Source organism: Pholcus phalangioides, unplaced genomic scaffold, assembly GCF_987345545.1.
Source record: "Pholcus phalangioides strain wild (caught in Gottingen) unplaced genomic scaffold, Ppha-v1.0 ptg000039l_1, whole genome shotgun sequence".
In the NCBI taxonomy this organism is placed as follows: Eukaryota; Metazoa; Arthropoda; class Arachnida; order Araneae; family Pholcidae; genus Pholcus; species Pholcus phalangioides.
In genome coordinates, this window is record NW_028301625.1 from 28,710,210 (window position 1) to 28,717,606 (window position 7,397).

A 7,397-nucleotide genomic window follows, 5' to 3' on the forward strand; every position below is an offset into this window, starting at 1 on the left:
AGTGGAGACAATAAATTTTAGTCTTTAACTGAATTTGAAACTGAAGTCATCAGCTTTTGTGGAATCGAATTGCATTTACCCATGTCAAAAAATGCGATCAAAATATTGATTCAAGTATTTTTAAATATGATCACTTATTCAAAATACTATATGTAGGTACATAATTTAAGACGTACAATCGGTTTCGTTGAACGAACCAAGTTAAATGGTAGAGAAAAAAAAAATACTCAACTAAAATTTTTAATTGCGATTAACGATTGATCTAATTTTTATATTACAAAAAAAATTGAAATTTGTGCTATTTACGGAAATGTCTGTCTCGGATGCAGACAAAATGGTTGGGTTGCATAGGCATACGTCGACTTATGTTACCCCGATTTACTGAATTCAGCACAATTTGTAAGCGTTATGAGATTATAGCTGAGATGGGAACAGTATTTTAATTATGATGTGATAATCAGATTGGAATGCATTGTCTATTCAATCGGAACACCACATGCATGCAGCTAAGATGAGTTGGTTTTTTTAGGTGCTAAAAGTAGAAACAGGTGAAGCAGCTGAAGATGTAAACTTTTGCCAGAGATTTCGGAAATCAATTTGGGCCTTACAACCATTTGGAATCAAGGCTCGGGCGAAAGATTCTATTTTTAAAGAATGGCTTGGTCTCCATTCAATACGTTGAGTCAAACGTCATTTCCCGTTTGAAAGAAGTTTGTTCAAAAAATGATGTTATTTAACGTTTATTGGCCGTGCACCCGGTCATTCACCTGCCAATCCAATTAGTTTCACCGAAGTTTGCGTACTTGATTTTATACAAAGAAGTAAAAACTAATGACAAAATTACCCCGCTTTGAATCTCTCAGCGGCATCGCAGCGGAGATATCCCACTTCATAAAAGTATTTTATTTTAGCAATGACGAAAGTCCAGATATTTTGTAAAGCTGATTTCTCAACGGAACACATTTTCCTATCCCCTATATTTTGCACCTGCTGAATCTCAGAAAAAAATATGTGATATTTTACTGCGGGTTTCGTGACTTCTACTATGTTGATATTAAAGAAGGGGCGTCAGGCTCAATTGACCCTTGAGCCATTTGCTTCAAAATTATCTCTCAAATGGGCCGCCAATTATTATAAATTAGTAATTAAAATTCTTAATTAATAACAAAAATTTGGTAATTGATAACTAAAAATTTGGTAATTGGTAACTAAAAATTTGGTAATTGGTAACTAAAAATTTGTTAATTAGCAATTAAAAATTAAAAACGTACCATAAAATTAAGTCTACCTACCTGCCAAAAATAATTGAGAATATTCTCTTCTATAAATGGTTTTTGAACAAATTCAATTTACATATTAACTTCAAAGTGCATTGAAAAATATGCGTTATTAGCTGATGTTTCCCTTGAAGTTGGATATATTTTAGTCATTCAAATGTCCCGTAATATCAATTAAGAATGCTAAATATAGCACCCACCTTATCGTTAAAAAATGAAACATCTTGATCTTTAATTTCTAGGAACAGTTTTACCTCATTTAACAGTGGGAAAAAAAAAGCAAAATAAATAAAATTTTTATGACAACCAAGAAAGTTACAAGACAGCCAAAAAATTTCTGTGTAATAAGGTAGTTTCTCGAAATTGCTCTCTAGTTCTTGAAAAAATTGTGGGAATAAGAACTACTTTGGGGCCTCTGGACCGGATGAAATTCTAAGTGATCGTCACAGGCTTTAGAGAATGCAACTTATTTCCAACCCTTTTCTATCAAAGGACTTGCTGATAAATGACGCAATGGAAGGATTGTAGTTAAAGAATATCTGAATACATTTCCTTCAATTTCGCTGTAAGTCTTGAAGGAAAATTTACATTTTTGTCAGCCAATTGCTGGCGTACCACTCTTTCTTACGGCTACGAATTTGTTCATAGGAGGTTGACAGGCTTTTCTTAAGTGCAAAGTTTTATGCAGTTTACCACGACGTAGGAGGTAGATATCTTCCCCTTTTGTAATTTCGTGAATAGAAAAGCCCGAAGAAACAGTCATTTGAGTCTCGTCCATGAACACTCGAAATTTTGTCGAGTACTATTGAAAAGCAATGTACATTTGAAGATATTACTTCAAACTGGTCACGCAAATTGTCAGCTATTACTGTTATTGTTTCGCCCTCAATATATCAATACAAAAATATCATGAAATGCTTGCACATATCGAAAACAGACATTTTCTGCAGCATTAAATCATTCATTCCTTAACCAAGAAACCATCACTGAAAGGCTCGGAATGTTTCACGAATATGTAGCTGATTTTATATATCTGCAGAGGCTCTCATTACCGTTTTTTGAGATACATAAATTCTTCATATTTTTCAAAAACAAAATTATTTATTCATTAGTTCATTTTTAAATTTAAAAAAAACCAACTATTTTTCGAATATTGTTGGGACATTACGGGCCGCCAATTGTTAGTTCCTTCGGGGGCTGTGAGTTAGACACCCGGCTTAAAGGGTTAACACAAAAAGCTCACTTATTTGGTTGGACCAAGGTCTCAAATTGTTATCAAATATTGCACTACGTATGATGTTTGTTTGCACATATTTTTGGGAAGCAATTTCAAAAATTCAATGATAACTTCATTGGTCCAAATTTTTCAATATTATTGATTGACTGAGACAATTACGTTAATTATAGTTACAATTTCATTATCATACAAATACATTGATTAAAATTAGTGTATTTGTATTCAGCTCGACTTACGCGTTTATTGTTGGTGTCACCTATCGTACAACTTCGGGGTAACTATTTTATATATATATATATTCCCACTTTTTGAACCATCTTTTCATTAGTATAATATCCATATGTACAGTTCAAATTGTTAAAATTTGTAAAACTTTAAAGGTCTTAACCTGGGTCAACCTTTTCAGTCCGCGGGTCAGATAGCGGTGTTTCTGCAGCTCGCGGGTTAGAGACTTGTATATACAGCAGAGGTGGATTTTTAACGGCTGGCACACCATGTGCGTGTACTGGACCACAATTTGTGAAGGCCCCGCAAAACCAAAAATTTACAGTTTTTCCTAATTTAAGAGGCCCAATATTTTCTTCTGCGCCCGTGGTCTCAAATGATCAAAATCCATCTCTGATATACAGGATGACCGTATAAGCCGAAATACACTACACTGACGCGAGATGAAAATCACGACACGTCAGTGTAGTGTGTTTCGAACTTAAGACCTGTATTATACGGGACATTCCCGTAGTTTTGACCGTCTCAACTTTTTTTTATAAAATGTCCCGTTTTTTCCCCTTATTTTTAATGAGGATTACTCGAATTTTGGAAATCACGAATTGAGATTATTTTCAGGACGTATATCATATTATGATAATTATGACTATCATAATTAATTATGGGCATATAAATTTATTCATCTCACATTGTATTTGTCAAACATATACCTTTTTTTGGTGAATTACATTTTTACTCATTACGACTTGCAGTAGCCTTTTATGTCCCGAAGTTGGCGATTTTTCAGTAATTTTAGCGATAGTTGCCAACTTTACTTGCCTTTGACAATGTTATGGCTGTAATTGGAAATTTTACTTGCCTTCGAAAATTTTTTGGTGATGTCGCGTATGGATCTCGATCTCCCATATTTTTTATGAAGAAATACGGTCAGCCTTGATATTTATCGCGTTGTGTGTTGATACTTTTTCTATTGCATCTTTTCCCGACCGGATGGAACTCTTGGCGGGCCGCATTTGGCCTACATGCCAGAGGTTTCACACCCCTGGTCTTAACTATCGTTTGTTTCTTTAACTATCAGCTCTTTCAATTTTATGAGAGAATTTATGGGCACCATACCCCTTTAATACAGGGTGACCCAGAAAAGATGGGAAAAACTTTAAGAGTTGATAGTACACACCAATACTAACAATCGTCATCAAAAAATGCATGGTCTAACATGAAACGGAAACGCACCAGCGCGTTTCGAAACGGCCGCTCCGCAAACGTTAAAACGGCCTTCCTGTTGAAATTTATCGGGAGAAAAAAGAACACATCATGCATGCAGATGTAACCTGGGGAAACAAGAAACCGTATGCAAATCTGCGTCACAGCGAGTAAAAGGCGCGGACCTGCATCAGACCGGGAAACAAGAAAGGATCCTGTTTCGCACAGCTGCCGATGCAAGCGTGCAAATGTTTTCGGATTGGGCCTGTGGGGTAAACGCTCACCATACATTCGTGCTGCTTCTGTGGTACTTCCGTTTGCAGCTCCGTAAATAAAATGCGTCTCTCCTTTTCAGTATTGCTAAAGTGCGCCGTTATCCCGTACGTTACAACTGTTAGAACGGTTGCACGATGTAATAACTTCACAGGGCTGGCATCCGTGCCTTTTATTCACTGTGACGCAGACTTGCATACGGTTTCTTCTTTCCCAGGTTACATTTGTACGCATGGTGTTCTTTTTCTCCCGATAAATTTCAACAGGAATGCCGTTTTAACGTTTGCGGAGCGCCCGTTTCGAAAGACGCTTACGCGTTTGAGTTTCATGTTAGACCACACATTCAAATACAAATACAAATACAACGCCACAACAGGCAGATTCTTTGATGACAATTGTTTGTTTTTGTATGTACTACTACCTCTTAAAGTTTTTCCCATCTTTTCTGAATCACCCTGTATATGCATACGACGAACGGCAATTTCATCATTCATGTTAAAAAGATAGAGAAAATGCATAGAATGTTTCCTATAGCATCAATATACAGTATTATATCATTAAGAAATATTTTTTATATCATTTTTTGAAGTAATGAGTGCGATAAGGGATAAATGAATGCTAATTTTTTCTGAATGAGCCACCGACACTTTCGACTTATTAAATTTTATTTTTTGCAGGTAAAACAAACATCACGTGAAAACCAAAAGGATATTGTACGTACAGTGTATTCATTTTTTTTTTGCGCGCACACACACACACACAGTTATATCATTTTTATGTTCTATTTTTTGTATTTTCTTCTCAATGCTGTAAAATTTGTAATCGATTGCACACCTGAGCGTGTATAATTTTGTTTTAATAATCGACGGGAGAGGGGGACAAATAAATTACGTTATATTATGTTGTGTTTATGATCAGTTAAGCGGGTTATAGCTCAGGGCGGTGGGGTGGCAGATTTTAGCAATTGATGATTAAGAACATTAAATATTAATGTGAAAAGGCCGCAAAATTTGAATAGTTTTCAGTAGGCAATGCTATAAATCCGCCTTTGCCAATGATAAATTAAAGACGTGGTTGACGGCGGTCAAGTCTCGCAACCGCTTTTTATTTTTACGCTTGTAGGCAATTTTTACTCGCGATGTCTTAAGAGCTGAAAAGATGGCAAAAAAAGCAACGCTCATGCATAAAACAAGAAGCTTTGTGAGAGTGTATGTATGCATCTCTATGCACGTGGATATGGTAGAAGTTGCGGTTTTTTGAGAGGTCGGGGTGGAAAATAAGAAGTCTTTTAGTCTCAGTGTCTACGTGGCAGATTCCCAAACGCGCTCCTTCAGCGGCTCTGATATATTTTACGGCATGTTTTGGCAGATTCTAGCTCAAGTCTTTAAATAACTTCTTTCCCTTTCCTTTACACAGTTGTTGGCTAGCGATGGTAGAATTTTTCTGATCACCAAAAAAAAAAAAAAAAAAACTTTAAAAACAGTCATTTTTTTCGCTAGTAAAATAGGAGTAGGCCTAAAATTGAACATAAATAGAAAAAAAAAATTGAGTAAAAATGTCAGATCCTGGGTGCTTAAGTTCTGCAACTTTTATCAGTGGTATTTTTGTGGATTAATTCAGCTTTATCAAATATAAATTAAATTAAATCACTCTGTTATTCTAATCACGAGCACGGGTTTCATACGTTGCCGTTAATCATGTCATATCTAAATTACGCTAGTATTCAAGGGTGACATAATTGATATTTTAGTGGAAATACTATAGAAAAAAAATGCTATCTTGATAAGTGTTATTAATATTCACGAAAAACAGTTATAGTAATCGGTAGAAAAAAATATTAAAATTTTCCGAGGTTAATAAAGCTTTCAAATTTCAAGTAATCGTCTTAGGTTGCCATGAGAGAAACAAGTTGTTATATCATCATATTCACGTTCTTCACTTCCTCCGCTAATCTTGAGAAAAGGAAGAAAAAAAAAACCTTTCTCGCATAACGAAAGCCACTAAATTAAATTGCCTTTTCGCGGCTGTTTTTACAACCGTGATTGATGATCAGGAGGAGTGAGAAGCCTACGAACTGTCACTACGCCTTTTTAAATTGCAGTAAGATCAATAACTTATGACCACACGAAGCCCGTATAACATAAAAGTACATTTCTAATAATTGTAAGAAAGTGATTGTCAGTGAATTTAGTGGTAGAAAAAATATAATGAAATGCATATACTTGATTACTTCGATTGAAACTGGACTATAATTAAGGTGCGGAACAAAACTTACGTATATTTCGGCCTTTAACTATTCAAGGATGCAGATGCAATCTATGTGACAGAGAAGATAAGATCTACCGAAACCCGATTTGCGAAACTGAGCGGTAAAAATAAGATAATTCTGGGAATTTTGAGTTGTTGTATGCTGTGAATTTGGATGATGAAATCCACCCATTTAGACTTAGTATAAACACACAAATACTTAGATGTTGGTAAACCAGTGACAAATATGTTTTGCAAGACAGAGATAGATCTTTAAAGCTTGTTTTCGTGCAACCAATTTTTATGTATGTCAAGTACGAATACAATGCCATTAAGATTGAAAATTTCAGTGTGCACTTCTGTGAATTTTCTCGATTTAAGTAATAAAGGGGGTATCTTTTGAGGATCTGGGTGGAAAGCGTAAATTTTAAACTTGACATTGGATATTTGAGATTGTAAACTGATTAAGATTAGTTCTATTGAGGGTGCATAATTAAGGGCTTGTTTTAAAACAACGCGTTTGTCTGCAACTGACATGAAATATATAAAGTATTTTCATCGGCAGTCATGCGGTGTATTAAATGATAATATCTGCCTTAGTCATTAATAAGAATTGTGTTTTAATTTTACATACACTGGAGCATGATATGGGGGCGAATAAAGAAAGAAAAAAAATCTTTGTTCTATCTGTTTGATTGAGCGATTCTTCATTTTACACGTCGTTATTGATTAAATTAAGAATCCTATTGTCAACTGTCCATTGCTCTTCATTAAATTTTACTGAAATGTCTTTCGGAATTTATATTTGTTTCAGACTACTTCACCCAGTTCAGACGGCTCTGCCAATGTTCAATATCAGAATTATGGCTTTGATCATTCAAATTTTCGGAATATTGAATCATTTAATTCATGTACGAAGCCATCTTTCTGAAAAG